Raw genomic sequence first — 16,405 nt, 5'->3', positions numbered from 1 at the left:
GAACAAACTGGGGATGGATATAGAAGGGCCTTTTGAGGGTTTGGAGACCTGCAACGTGTAAATAGTGGTTCTGATAGACGACACGTCAAAATGGGTGGAATGGTGTACTATGGAAGAGAATGCTAACACCATGAAGATAGTAAGATTTTGGAAGCAGTGTTCAGTAGAGAGGGAGATCTGGAAGAATTGGTCACCGATAATGGGGCACAGTTCATTTCTGAAGATAAGCAAAGATTTATGAGAGATTGTGGAATTGGACATAAGCAGACGTCATTGTACCATCCCATGGCAAACGGTCTTGTGGAGCGCATGAATGGTTTTATGAAAGAAATGAATCAGTTGGCGGTGGAAAATTCATTATCCTGGAGAGACGCACTTAAGTAATCATTGACCACATACAGGATGACTCTGCATTCTATGACTAAAATTGAACCTTTTGTCATGATGTGGGGCAGGGTGCCTTGTAGTTGTTTAAGTCCTTCACAACCCTGGCTTGAAATGACAATAGTTAAGGATTTGTCCCTCTCGGGATGGGGAGCTCATATGGACAATCTTACGATCAGCGGTCTTTGGTCCCCATCAGAATCCAAACTACACATAAACTTTTAGAGCTGAGGCCAATCAGACTGACGCTGAGGGCCTTTTTGCTGTCCATATGGAGGAAGAATGTCCTGATAATGACGGACAACACAGTGGCCATGCATTACCTCCACAAACGAGGAGGTGTGTGGTCACTTCCACTGTGTAGGGAGGTAATGCAGCTCTGGTTTTGGGCACTGAAAAATGGAATCTCCCTGTTGGCTGTTCACCTAGCCTGAGAAGAGAACACAGCGGTGGATGCTCTGAGCAGGTAGAGCACGATATCCCATGAGTGGGAGTTGGCGTAATCATTCACAAATTTAGAATAATATTCCGTCATGTCCAAGAAACTTCTCCGTTGATCCTTGTTCTTTGGTTCGCTGATGCCCAAAATAGTATCTTTCAATTCCTTTTTTGGACTGATCCTTTCAGCATCAATTGAATGACCTAAATATGACACTTTGTTGCACTTAATCTTACACTTTTCAAGTTTCAAGGTGAGGCCACTTTTTTTGATTACCTGCAGCACACCCATCAATTTTGCATCATGCTCCTCTTCTGTGTTGGCAGATATTAAAATGTCATCCTGAAAGCAGTGTACACCTTCAAGACCACCAAATAGTAATAACATCAGTCTCTGAAACACTGCTGCGGCTGAGGCAAGACCGAACGACATCCTCTTAAACATAAATGCACCAAGTGGAGTGACAAATGAGGTCAAATTCTTAGACTCGTTTTCGAAAGCTATTTGATGGAAAGCCGAGGACAGATCCAGAGTGCTGAAAAACTTAGCAGGTTTCATGGTTGTTAGTAATTCCCCCATATTGGGAAGCGGGTGTCTGTCTATCCATATGCTTTTGTTGAGGTCTCTGAGGTCCACGCACATTCTTATGGATCCATCGGGTTTTATAACTAATACTATAGGGGCCAACCATTCCGAGCTCTCAATGGGTTCATTCATATTTTGTTCACACAAACGGGAAAGTTCCTTCTTGAGTGCTTCCTTTGTGCCGATGGGAACTCCCCTTACCTTGTGCGCAATAGGTTTTGCCCCTTTCTTAAGGTTTATCCTGTGTTGGAACCCCTCTAAAAGTCCAATTTTTTCACTAAACACTTTGGGGAACTGCTTAGCCAATGTAGCCTTGATGTCATTATTGTCTTTGAAAATACTCAGAATGGGAACTTCTTCTCCTGGATGGATCCTTACATGTAGGGCAGCTTGTTCTTCTTATCCAACCACTGATGAGCCATTTTTAGCTACATAAAGTCTGCAATATGTTTCTCTTTCACAGAAACACAACCTCACCCATGTACAACCGATGATCTCAATGGGGGTTTTACCGTAACCTGTTGCTCTAACTCTTGTATATTGCAGTTTTTTCATATCACCAGATAGTACTTTGACAAAAGTCTTGACATCTACCATGGTATAAGGAGACCCGGTATCCACCATTATGGGTAAGGATATGCCATTTATTTCCATGTCAACCCATAGTCCGCCTTTCCTTCCCACTGCAGTGACCGTGAGTATTTGCACCTGCTGTGCGTTCTCACTTATGATTGTCATCATGTTGTCAGGCCCATTATTCTCTTCGACCACACTTACTGTACTTCTTGGTGGTCTATTGGATTGGTATCTGTTAAACCTTCCACCTCTTCCATGGACATTCTTGCACACCTTAGCAAAATGACCTGTGTGGCCACACTTGTAACATTCCACAGCTGCAGCAGGGCATTCTTTCTCAGTGTCGCTGTGTTTATACCATACACATTTTTGACATTGGTGCTGGGTCAGACTTCTGTATCCATTGCATTGTCTCTACCTCTCTTTGAATTACCTCTGGAATTATTAGTTGACATTCTCCTTACCATTGCTACCAGAGACTGTTCGGAGTCTCCTCTTGCTTCTTCCTGGACCATCTTGATTTCTTTATCTTCAGGTTTATTAAACCTCTCTCTCAAACAATGATCACCCAATTCCATAGTTCTGGCGATCTCCACAGCCTGTTCCAATGATGGGTCTTTCGTTTGTCACAATCTCTGCTGAATGCGAGAATCTGCCACATTCAACAACAATTGGTCCCTTAAATATTCTTCTCTAACTCCAGTAAACTTGCATGTGGACATGAGACCTCTCAGGGCCGCAATGTAGGCATCTATGGACTCCCCTTTCATCTGGCGTCGTGAAAAAAAGTGTATCTTTCCAATACAATTTTGGTCTGTTCCCAAAGTGCTTTGCCAATTTCCCTAATGCGCTTTGCAATTTGCGATTATTATCGCCAGCACCACTCTCAGTCCCTTCTAAGTCAGGAATCGCTCTGAAAATTCTTAATGCTTCTGCCCCAATGCAGTTAAGTAGGGTGGCTTCTTTAAGGTCATCATTATATTTACTGCCTCCCACGGCCCTTAGGTATACTTGGAAACCATCCACCCACTGTTCCCATGGGCTAGTGGGGTTGCCAGGCAATGGAAGGAACTGTATCAGAGCTGTGATGTCCTGCATCTCATCAACAGGTGGGTAATTCACAAGAAACGTTGGTTTGGTTGTCTTTGCAAGACAGTTCTGTGAACGTTGTCCAACGGTGCCTTCACTCACACATACAATATGATTTGCTCTGACTTAGGGCTGGATTCGAAGAAGAGAGAAAAAAAATCAAAACATTTTTTTATTCCCAGCAGATGGCGCTGATGCTTAACTACAGAGTCGAGTGTCAATTATGGCAGTTCTTCACTGTATACTTCTGGGTATTCTTCCATATGTCGCATGAGTGTGCCTTCTTGTATTTCTTTTATGAATAGTTCACACTCTCCTTAAGATGCTTCAATCGGCATGCTAAACGTGCCTTTTTCACTTTTCTTGTAACATTGTATACTCTGCTACACAGCTTTTTCTGCTCCGTATCATGGTTACTATGGTAATCTTCATATACGCTTCATTCAACCCCAAAATGTCCGCCACTTTGAGGCACGCAGTAAGGTCCTTTTCTCTAATGCGTTCGCCGTTCAACAGTCTTTCAGGCATTCATATGATGCACTTGTTTCTGCAGAGCTGAGGGCTGGGGAAATTGGCTTTCAACTATTTTCTCTACTCACAGTAGCTCTGAGCAGCTCTAGCAGCCTTTCCCACAACACTTGATGTCGCCTGCAAGGGCCTCAAACGCCCTCTTCCAATTGCGGTGCGGCACAACAACCTCCTTCCATTTCGTTGTTGATGAACCCTCGAGCAAGGCTGCGACGGCAAACGGAACTCCGGGGGCTTTCCTTGACTGAGGTACCTTGTCGCCAATTGTTGAGAAACGCGCACACACACCTTATATTGTGGGGAAGTAGGTTTATTGGTAAAGCCCCCGGAGTGATACATCCAGGGTGGAGATGGGAAACACAATGGTTCTGGAATGGCTACATTCCAGAACCATTACAGCTCTGGGTTCCACACACTACGCAGTGGCACACGTAGCGTGTGGAACAACTGCGTAACAGAGCCCATTGAGAGGTCAAGAGAGCTAGAGCGATCCCCTCAGTTTCAACCCTCAGAGTCTCCCCAGACTGGTTCTTTCAAACGTTACTCAAACACCGTAAATCTACTATTGTCTGTGGATTTCTTAGGCCACCTGTGACAGAACACATAAAGGAGTTGGATGCGAAGGCTAAGCATTTGTCCCTTTTGTTGAGTCTGCCTGTTCTTGTGGGGAAAGTAGAACAAGTTCAGACAGACAACACTATCACTAGTGGGTTGTGAACAAGCAGGGGAGCATCCACTCTTGCTCACTGTGCCTGGTGGCAGTCCCGGTGTGGCAATGGGCTATTGCAAACAATATTAATCCAGTGTCAGCCCATGTCCATGGTGTCTTCAAAACGGAGGCAGACAGATTTAGTTGTGTCCATCGCTCCCTTTCTGATTGGGAACCTCTAGAGGGAGTGAGGAGCATTTTCCTGCAGTGGAGCGACTCTCAGGCAGATTTATTTGCTGCACGATTCAAAACAAGCCTGCAGCTTATCCTTTCTGGGCCTGATACAAAATGGAGTCGTGGGCTATGGGCCTTCCTAGTGCTGTGCACCTACCTCTTAGCACTGCAGGACCTCTATATATTGCCCGATGATGCAGATTGCTAACTCCTTGTATGTTCGATTGCCTCATATCGTGTTTGGCATATTTGGAAGCGCCTGGGGGGGTGGGACAGGCTCATTTCCATTCCCCCTTTCGTAACTTCTGCAGTAACAAAGCCCCCCCTGTATTTCCGCTCATTTGTGCGCCTTTCTGCCTCATCCCAAGCGGGTGTTCCCTTTATAGTCATTCATGCTCTGCATACACTTCTGAAGCTTTCCCCATGTTGTGCATACTGTTCAGGTGTGCAGGTCATGGATATGCATCCCCCATCCCCTGCTAAATCCACCCATACTTCCTTGTAATTTTCAGGGTCTGGGGTAGGTACAATGGTTGTGGGGTACAGTGTGTCTACCACGTCGCCAAGAGGGAGGCATTATTTGGAGCCATCGTTCTGTTCGGTTTGGGTGTCTATTTCTTGTGTATCACGAGGTACCTTATTACTACTGTTCCCAATTGTCACCATCATCATTGCACTATTAGGCACAGCTTTTGCACAACACCAGAGACCCAAATGATACATGCAAAAGATCACCAAGAGGACCACAAAGACAGGAACCAGCATCTATCCAATGTTCTGAGTCACCAAGGGTCCCAGTTAAAGGTGAACCAATCTTCTTCCTGGATCCCAGCTTCTTTTCTCATCTTCACCCCTAGTTCATGTACCGCGGCAATGACATGTGACAGTGTCCCATTGTCAGCGTCTTCAGAAGGTACGAATGTGCAACGTGAACTTCCAATCTTTTTGTAAACACCACCCTCCATAGCCGTTAGGGGGTCCAGCACGTACCTATATTGCATTGCTATTAGCCTGGGGGCCCTTAGCTCCAATTTTATAATGTTTAACCCTTCTTCTCTGTATCGTTTGCCAGCGGGATCAGTTTCCATCTAACTATCTGGAGCCATTTGGCATTGGCCCTTGTTTGGATGCTGGGTACTAGTGATGCGAAAAATGTCTCTGATGAGTTGTAGAGCTTATATTCTTCCGGTATTTGTGAAAGCAGGTCAGACGAGTCTTTCGATATGTAATTCATGCTCTCCTTCATCAGTTCAGCTGCCCAAAAGCAGACAGTGTTGATGGTTGTTTAGTGAGTTCTTCGATGGGGGGTACATTGGTAACTTCGGGCAGAACACCCCCCTTTAGGTGCTCTTCTGGCACGACCAGTAGGGCAGAGTGCAACGTGGCTAGCGAATAATAGCCCCTCCAAGAGGGTGGGAGGTGCAACTACGCTTGCTGCCCGCAGATCCAGTAATGGTCCATTAGTGTAGCTGTGCCTTTCCTGAGGTCGGGGATCATGCCAGTTCTATTACATTGAGTGTTCGTCCCAACTGCAACTGTCCCTTCACTGAAAAAACAAAGTTTGTATGATTTTGGTGGTCGTATCTTTATGAGCCTCTCGACAGCTGTCACCCATGTTAGCTTCGCAATATGTTCGGCCCAGGTTTGCTTGCAGGCCTGTGCTATAAGCACTGGGATTTCCTCGGTCCCCCCCAGTAGTCCTTCTGCCCGGCAGAGATACGTTCCTTCTTGCCATTTGTTGTTAACATATATTTTCCCTTCAACGTGCAGGTGTGGTTCTTTGAGGCATTTAGAATTACTCAAGCTTGTCCTGCATTTTTGTAGGTCTGGATCGAGAAGCTCTAGTTGGATGTTGCTTGCCTGAAAAGTGCCCTTGATTCTACATAGTGCAAGATGAATTGACATTGAGCCTCATTATGACACTGGCGGTAGCTGCGCCGGTAAAACCGGCACGGCTGCCGCCGGTATCATTTTTTCCCGGCGCCCGCGAATGCCCAATTACTGGGTCATTACAGCCTTGCCGGACCTGGTAATTGCCCATTCACGGGCGCCGGAAAATATTCTTCCCCATTCCCATCTGAGCACCATAGGGCTCAATTGGAATGGGGAAGCCAGATGCACCGGCACCATTAGTGAATGGTGCAGGTGCATCCGACATGCTCTGCTCGCGGGTGCCGGTACGCTTGCCAGGTCAAACCTGGCGGCCGGAAAGGCACCTGTGAGCAGAACTCGTATTTTGCTGGTCTGGTATTAACGGTGCCGTTACTACCGGACCGGCAAACTTATAATGAGGGCTATTGTGTTTTTACCATGAGTACTTCTTGTGGAACTAAGACCATGGGTGTCCAAGATTCATGCAGTATTAAGGAACAAAGTTAGCAACTTCCATTAGTCATTCGCCTTCCCATCGCACTCATATCGGAGTAACAACTATTCATGTGCTCTGGGTGGCTAGCGTCTCCCACCTCATCAAATCCTAAGCCATGGTACACATCATAGTTTCGTTGGTGCACTTATTTTCTCTTCTTGTTACTACGGAAGGTGAACCTTTTTCTCATAGTTATTGTTTCTTTAGTGTTATTAAACTGAAAGACCAAAGAAATATTGAGGCTTAGTACAACAGAATGAAATACGCCAATCAAGGGTCGAAAGATACAAGTATCTTTATTACTGTACAGTATTCAAAGCAAACAGATAGCTATCTGGCGTCCAACACCTTGCATTGTGTACCAGCAGACACAGTGAGGGGTGAGAGTGCTGGACATCTCAACACGGACGCTTTTATACATTTTCCTAAACATTGTCCAGCCCCTCTCCAAACTAATAATATGCATGCTAGGGTTTGTGCTCAGTTCCCATAACAAATATTACAACATTGTTCAATGGTTTTAACAAGTTTGCATGTCCATGAAGTTACAATGGCAGTATTGGGTCTCCGGCTCATAGTAAGCCTAGTTTCAAGAAAGAGTACAATATATTACAACCAAAGCGCACGGTTTGAGTTTGCTCTACATTGTTCCACTGTTTAGTTGAGGATGAGGCTTGTGAGCGCAGACAACACTTGGATTGCAGTTCATACGAGTCACAAGGTTTCGTTACATAGAACAGTCTGCTCTCGGTCAGCCTAAATGTTGACATAACTCAAAGGTCGTTCGGATCGGCTGTAGTTGAAAACACAGTCCACCATTTTAGAGTACAAAGCAAGAGTCAAAATCAAAATGGCGGATGATTCTTAAAATGGCGGCGAAGTTGATCAGAAATCAAAGCATTTTGAAGGCGGTTTTCCGTGCAACGCGAATGGGTTTAGGCCAATATTCATAACAAGGTGGTATTATACGAATATATTTTAACAAAACCTTCTGTCATTACCTGTTGTGGGTTGGGAGCTGCTACTATTATATCTCGTGACATTTACATTTCAAAGCTCTTGCTTGTTGGTGTTGGCATATTCACATTCAGTCTTTTATTCACGTTAGGGATGGGAGGTGGGGTGCATAGAATACAGAAAGGTGGAACTTGGGACAATGAGAGTTATTACAGTTGCATTTGAGGATAATGTAGTAACATTGAAGGATAGGTGTGTTTTATTTTTGTGTATGCTTGTAATGTTCAACGGTATACTCTCCTTCCACGTCCATTTGTGTCCATCCCAAGTCCACTTATTCTCTTGCCCCCTTCTTTTATATGGCCAGCCCAGATGAAAGACGTTCCCCAATAAATGCCCAATGGAGCCCACAGTCATAGCTGTAGGCTACTGTAAATTTAATTATATTCCTACTTCTATCTACAGTTGAGGAATCTCTCAATGGTGTCATCTCCATCATTGTTTTACCTGCAGAGAGAGGAAAAAAGGGGCGGGCAGAAGGGGTAAGGAATGTGGATAAGAGGGAGAGAGAGTTTTTAGTTTATGTAGCTCATGCTCTAGCAGCAATGCATGTACTGTATTCATTTTTAACATGCACAGATATGGTCAGCGAAGAGCTACTGTGTTGAGGTAGTATTGTTGTTTTCAGTAGCATAGAGCTACTATGTTAAGGTAGTATTATTGTTTTCAGATTGTGTGTCTGGTGTGCAGTTCTGTGGTGCTCTGTGAATGTCTGAAAGGTGTATCCAATATCTCAATCCCTTTACTTTCACTGCTAGAATGGTGGAAAACACCACTTCAAAAGGTCCATGGGACCTGGGTGCATTCCATTTCCGCACGAAACGTCTGACATATATCCACTCCCGGGCAACAATGGTTGTGTTGGGGTGGTGTCAGTCACTGAGGACGTTGTAGTTTCCCTCTCTTCAATGTGGGGTGGTGCGATCTGCTTTGTAATACATCTGATTGCGCGGGTAATTTGTATCAGATACTGTTTGAACCCTTCTCCTTGGATTGTGGCAGCTCTATGAGCATCTGGTGCTCTTCTCACTGGCGACAACAGGGTTTGCATGCATCGCCGAGTCACAATTTCATGGGGGGACAGGTGTGGTCCTTACTGGGTTGTGTGCACAATTGGAAAAATGCCAGGGGCGGGCACTACACCCAATTCTTCTTTAGGGTGTTGCATAATTTTGAAAGTCTACTTTTAAGCAGACCGTTTATTTTCTCAACCAATCCCGTTTGCTTGTGGGTGGTAAATGGAGGATATTTTGTGTTTGATCACCAAAGGGTAGTTACCTTTTTAACTTTTATTTAACTTGCACAGTGTAATCACATTACATCGCTTGTAGTTGCATTACTTACCATGAAACTATAAAGATGCGTGCGTAAGCACGCATTTAATATACATACATTACAACACTTTTTCACAGCTGTCTTCATGTATACTTTTATCACTTAGATATTGTCGAAATCCTGCCCAGATGTCCTTCGGGCGACATTTCATAGGCAACAGGCTCAAGGATACCTCTTCGTTATCATTTGCCCAAGTCATATCGCTCATCCAGTCTTCCAACCTAGGAGGGTCCCTGCTTTTCCAGCGTAGCAGTATCGCACGCTTAGCTAAAAGTAGGCCTACATTTAACAGTCTGCGCCGCAATGGATTCATTTCGCTCACAAATCCCAACACACATGACCCTGGATCCCAGTCTATCAATTGATCCAGCATTTCTTCCAATACTTTGCACACATTCGCCCACTACTCAGTGAGTATCCTACAGGACCATAACATGTGGAGTATGCCTGCCTCCTCGCTCCCACATCTAGGGCATTTCCCTGACACTGAAGCATACATGTTGAGTTGGGCTGGTGTGAAATGCACTCTGTTTATTATTTTGAAATGGATTAGTCGGTATCTGAAGTTATAGGAGATATATTTAGTTAATCTACATATTTGTGTCCAGTGCACGTCTGTGAGGGAAATCCCCAGGTCCTTTTCCCACTCCCCCTTGACATCTGGCGCCTGGACCTTCCTACTTGACAGCGTGATTTTGTAGAGTACTGAGGCTGACTTCTAAACTGTGCCTGTGGAGAGTACATACCCTAAGTTCGGTTGTGGGTGGGCTCATCAGGGAAACTATCCTATAAAGTTGCCTTTGTCGAGCGCAGTCTGAAATACTGTAGTTTCTGCAGCGGAGTATTGCCTATAATTGCCTTTAAATCTTCCCAGCTAATGAATTGTCTTTTGCGGAATAAGTGTCTGAAGTAATGTATGCCCCTGCCCCGCCAGTGTGTGGCCAGATTTGCATCGTATGTTAGGGGCAGGTATGATGCTCCCCATTTAGGCATACCTGGAATGTACATCACAGCATTACCTGGGTGACCAAGTAAGTTGGTCCATGCCAGATATGTGACCAGGGGAGGGTCCATTCGATTATCGCTCTTTGTCTTCCCTTCAGCTAGCTTGTGTAGGAGAAATACTGGGTGTTTATCGAAGGTTGTGGGGTCCATTTCACTTTCGGAGCCGGCACGTACGCCTCTTAGCATGCACGAGTCGGATTCTTGATTTCAAACATGTTGGGGAATGCCTTGGCATGGGCTATCCCTCTTGTTACCCATGCTAATCCTGTGCGCCATGATTTTGGAGGTTTTGTCACCTTACTCAGGCAGATATTTGAAAGACCCAAAACCACATTTGTGCCCTGTAAGGAATTTTTGGATGTACGCCAAGGTAATGCTGACCTTCTGTCATACATTAAAACTTTTAAACAACTCGCTTCTGAGGCTGGTTGGCCTGTGCCAACTCAATACGCAATCTTCTGCAGGGGTTTGAAGGAGGAGCTGAAGGATGAATTAGCCCGAACACCCCGTCCTCCCTCCTTTTCTGAGCTATTGTCAGACATTCTTCAAATCGATTACCGATTGTCGGAATGCAGAACGGAGATGAAGAAGAACAGAAGTTTTCCCTTACCTCCAGATCAGTACGGCCCTCTGTTACAGTCCACTTCAAGGCAGACAAAGGAAGAGCCCATGCAAGTTGGTACTGCTCGTGCTCCCTTGACACCGGAACAACGAAAAAGAAGGAAGGAAAAGGGCTTATGCATGATTTGTGGCTCAGATGTCCACGTTCTATGGACTGCCCCGAGGTTCCTCCACGACGTTTGGGAAACGGATGTACTCGGTCCTAGGAGGAACGGGTTACCGAGACACCAAGAATAGTCCCTATGTTACACTCGCAGTTTCTTCTCCCAACGCTCCTGAGGATTCCTGTCTCATGATTGTGGCCATCCAGCTTGAGCTGAAGGACCAGAACATCGACTCACTAGCCCTACTGGACTGCGGAGCTGCAGGAAACTTTGTGGACACACTATGGGCCGATAAGATCGGGCTTAGTCACATAAAGAGGAAGGAAGAACAGAAGGTGGAATGGGTGGATGGCGAGCCACTTAGTTCTGGTCTTATCACCCACACAACTGAGGATCTCCAAGTTTCCATCCTTCAGCATACAGAAAGGATCACATTCGATGTAATCCGGGCAGATCATTTTCTAGTCATTCTGGGTATAGGCTGGCTTCGTAAACACAACCCAACTATCAACTGGACCAACACTCAACTCAGTTTCCATTCAACTTACTGTAAGGGGAATTGCCTTCTGGGACCCGGGTTTGAGACTGTCAAGACGTTTTCCGTCAATGAGTCTGTCGGCATCCACTGTCTGCCAGTTGAACTCTCGGATTATATGGACGTCTTCATTGACAAAGTACCTCAAGACCTTCTTACCCATCTACCTGAGGACTGTTCCATCGACCTGGTACCGGGGGCTTTAGTGCATTTTGGGCAGATGTTCTCCCTTTCCCTGACGGAGAAGAAGGTTCTATGAGAGTATATGGATGCAAATCTCACTAATGGTCTCATACAGCTCTCTCGCTCCCCAGCTGGAGCCTCTCTGATTTGTATTCCCAAGAGAGACTCAAAGGAGCTGAGGCTGTGCATTGACTTCCATGGCCTTAACAAGGTTACCAACAGGGATCAGTACCCATGCCCCTAATTTCCGACATCATTGAGGCGGTACAGGGAGCTACCATCTTCTCAAAGCTTGACCTGAGAAGCGAATATCATCTCCTCCGAGTTTGCGCAGGAGACAAATGGAAAACGGCCCTCAGAACCCCATTCGGGCATTATGAATACCAAGTCATGGCATTTAGGTTAGTCAATGCACCAGCGATTTTCCAGAGATTCATGGACATGTTATTCTCTGATTTATTATTTCACTCCACCATAATCTACTTGGATGATATCCTTGTCTTTTCGAGAACTAAACAGACCCATCTGGTTCACTTACGGGAAGTGCTCCGCAGAGTACATACACACCATCTTCTGGTCAAACATGCGTGTTCAAGGCCTCATCTATTCCTTACCTCGGTTTCATTCTTTCTGATCAGGAGATAACGATGGACCCAAAAAAGGTCTCTGCCATTCTGGACTGGCCTGCTCCTAACTCGGTTAAGGAGGTGCAGAGATCATTGGTCTCACAAATGTCTACCGAAAGTTTATTTCAGAGTTCTCCAACATAGTCCTGCCCATCACCAGTCTACTCAATAAGTCATCTACTCCTTTTCGTTGGACTGAAGCAGCTGAGGCAAGTCTGGCAAGACTCAAAGCACTTTTCTGTTCTGCCCCTATCCTTCGTCTACCAGACCAGCCTAAGCCTTTCATTCTGGAAACAGATGCGTCCTCGGTGGCAGTTGGAGCAGCTCTTCTTCAAGACCATGAGGGCATTGAACACCCCATTGCTTACTTTTCTAAGACTCTGTCTCCCAGTCAGGCAAAGTATTCCATTATAGAAAAGGAGTTACTGGCTATGAAACTGGCATGTGAGGAGTGGTGGCATCTTCTCCAAAGTGGAGTTCATCCCTTTCTCATACGCACAGACCACAAAAACCTGATGGTGCTCCAACGATCGGAGTGCGTTAACGCTCACCAAGCCATGTGGGCCCATTTTTCCGCTCAATTTGATTTAGTAATTACCTACCGGGACTTTCAACATCTTGGCCGATGATCTTTCTCGCCGCTATTCTCACGACAAGAACCCGGATCACCCCATTGAACGCATGTTTCACAGGAACACGATAGTTTCACTGGTTTCCTCGTTTCTTCAAGAGGTCAAAGAAGCCACGATTCGGAGCCAGGAGTTGAGGAATAACATCTCTACTAACCATATAGAAGAGAAGGAAGGACTACTCTTCGTTAATCAGTGATTGCTTCTCCCCAGCACAAAGGTTTGCGCAGATCTGCTCTATCCTGGTGTCATGACACCTGTACTGCGGGTCATCGCGGTAAGAAGGGTACTCTGGATCTTCTTCGACGTTCTTTTTACTGACCAGGAATGGCAACTGAGACTGAAGAGTACACCAAGGCTTGACCTGTTTGTGCATGTAGTAAACACTGCACCCAGAAACCCATTGGACTGCTAGAGCATGGTGCAGTACCTTCTTGTCCTTGGAGCCATATCTCCACAGATTTCATCATGGAACTACCTCTATCTCAGGGCTGCTCTTGCATTATGGTGATGGTTGACTTGTTTTCTAAACTGGCCCATTTGTCACTGTTACCTGGGATTCCCTCAGCTTCGGATATGGCTAAAGTATTTATCGAGGATATATTCTGACTCCATGGACTGCCTGAGAAGATCATCTCAGATAGAGGGAGTCAATACACTTCCAAATTCTGGAAAGCCCTTTGCGAGAGATTAGAAATCGACAGGGCACTCACCCCCAAACCAACAGCCAGACAGAGTGCCTTAACAGCACCCTAAAACAATATGTACGCTGCTATATAAACCAGCAACAGGACAACTGGGTGTCCCTGTTACCAACCGCTGAATTCACGTATAATAACACTCTCCACTTCGCATTGGGTATGAGTCCGTTTGCACGTACGGACGATGTCCCTGCTCCATCCAGCAGTTGTATCTTCACCCTCTAACATCCCATCTATTGAAGACTCCCTTACCAAGATCTCTGAAGCCCACAAGACCGCAGAACAAAGTCTGCAAGAAACCAGGAAGACACAAGACACAAGCGGACAGACAACGGACGGAGGGTTCTGATTGGGTGTTAGGATTTAAGGTGTTGTTGTCCACCAAATTCCTTCCTCACTGGGTACGCCCTACCAAACTGTCTCCTCATTTTTTGGGCCCCTATGAGACCGTGTCGAAGGTCAATCCTGTGGCCTTTCGACTCAGGCTAACTCACAGTCTAAGACACATTCATCCAGTGTTCCACTCCTCCCTCTTGCGCCCTGTGGATCCAAATGCTGCTGTACGTTCCATTCCCCACAACCGCATTTCTCCTGTCTCTACACCGGAGGAGTATGAGGTCGCTCATATCTGTGACTCCCGGTATCACAGCAGGCGATTGGAGTACTTGGTGAGGTGGAAGGCCTATCCCTGCTCTGAAAATTCCTGGGAACCTGTCTCTTTTGTGCATGCCCCCTTTTGGTTCATAAGTTCCAACAATCCCACCCGGGTAAACCGGGATTTTCCCAGCACGGGAGAGGGCATACTGCGAGTACTGCCGGGGGGCTGGCGAGTTTGGAATCAGTGGAGGTGCCGCCTCTATTGATCTGTTTCATCACATTTGTTTCACTGTGCTCTCGGCGCAGTCTAGTCTTTCTCCAAGATGGCTGGCCCTGGGAGGTTCTTATTCTGTTCCCTCCCAGCGGCCAGTGCGTTGCAACCCATAGCGTTTTCCCTGCTGTGTCTACACTCTAGTGATTTCTCCTTTTGCGGTTCTCCGCTACTTTTTTAATGTCCTTTGGATTAGCTCTGTTTACCTCTCTCTCTCTTCCTCTGCAGCGGTGCTTCCCCCACCAGCGCTCTCTCTCTTTCTCCTGCTCTCATCCATTTCTAGTGGCTTCTCTCTCTCTCTCTCTCTCTCTCCCTGGTTTGGGCTTCGCTCCATTGCCTTCTTTCCCCTGCGACCAGGTCCCGCTTTGATCTATCTCCCTCTATCGCTCAGTTCTTTCCTGGTCTTAGGTGCCCTTGCTACTACTTGTCTTCTCTGGGGGTCTATGCAGCCCGGCTCCTCTCATAACTACTTCTACTTTCAATAACATTACTCTCATTAGTATCATACCTCTTTATTCTGGACAACTGCAGTTTATTACATTGCTACACTCTCATTCCACAACTAGACCTGGATCAAGACACCCCTCAAGGGCTCTCCTGAAGGGGTCGCTTGACATCATCTTACTTACCTGCGCAGAACATATCCAACGCAGCAAAGATTTTTTGTGCCTGGATGCTTTTTCCCCTATTTCGTTTGTCTACTCCGGAAGCAAGGTCACTGGCCTGCTGATTCCTCATGGCCACTGTGGCTTCCTTCTGTGGTAGGCCTTATCTTCATTAAAAAAAAGAGGATACCATCTCCGGAATCTGTTTAACCAGGTGAGGAGGAAGAAGGGAATTTTTAAACCGATACCGACGACTCAGAAGTTGATAGCATTGACAGTGCACAACAGCGCCTCCCCACCCCCCGGGTAGTTACCTCTTTGAATAGTTCTTTGAAAAAGTGAGTCCCATTGTCTGAACGTAGGACATTGCATACTACCCATCGGGGGAAAACCTCTTTGACAAGATATTTTGCAGCACACTTGGCGTCAGGGTGGGCGCAGGCGCCCGCTTCGACCCACCAAGAAAATGGACACACCACCACAATGAAATATCGTGCAACATTGCACCTTTCTTTGATGTCTGTGTAATCAATATGTAGCTTGCGGAAGTGGTCCACCAGGCGGGGTAACGTTCCTCTTAGAGTTCTTAGTGTCATTGCTGTGCTGAACACCTGACAAGTGGTACATTGGACCACCATCTGTGTTAGGTGTTCCTGTTCCTGTAAATTTGGAATTAACCAATCCTCCTGAAGATCTGCAGAAATGTGTTGTTTAGAAGTGTGAGATGGAAAATATAACTGTTCAAATGCTTTGTATAGCAGTTCAACAGGCATTACTACTTTTCCTGTCGTTAGCTGCCTCCGTAGAATATCGGTAGGTGATTGGATGTACCCACGTTTTGAGCCATAGATCCTGTTCTTCTGCATACCATAGGTATTGGGAGATATGCTGCTTCCTTTGCTGCTGCATCGGCGGCAGCGTTTTCCAATGATATTTTGTCTGTATTTTGGATGTGTGCTACGCATTTGACTATTACTACTACAGAAGGCTCTGCGAGGGACGAAATGAATGTTTTCAATAGCTCTGCATGTTGTACCATGGAGCCATCCTCTCTTCTGAACCCCCTCCTTCTCCATCGGGAAAGACCTGCATGCACTGTTGTGGTGATATAGGCAGAGTCTGAATAAATGGTCACGCAACACCCTCTTGAAGCCCGCAGGGCCTCTATGAGTGTTACAAATTCTGCTGCCTATGCAGAATAATGCCGGGGTAATCTTTTTATTCTGATTGTCTTGTATTCCCCTTCTTTCATCGCACCACTGCCGCCCCAACATGTTGTTCGCATATGTCCTGGTCAATGGATGCTGACCCATCAACAAAAAAT

The sequence above is a fragment of the Ambystoma mexicanum genome, chromosome 6p (assembly GCF_040938575.1).
Source record: "Ambystoma mexicanum isolate Mex_15411 chromosome 6p, UKY_AmexF1_1, whole genome shotgun sequence".
Taxonomy (NCBI): domain Eukaryota; kingdom Metazoa; phylum Chordata; class Amphibia; order Caudata; family Ambystomatidae; genus Ambystoma; species Ambystoma mexicanum.
This window is presented reverse-complemented; position numbering follows the sequence as displayed.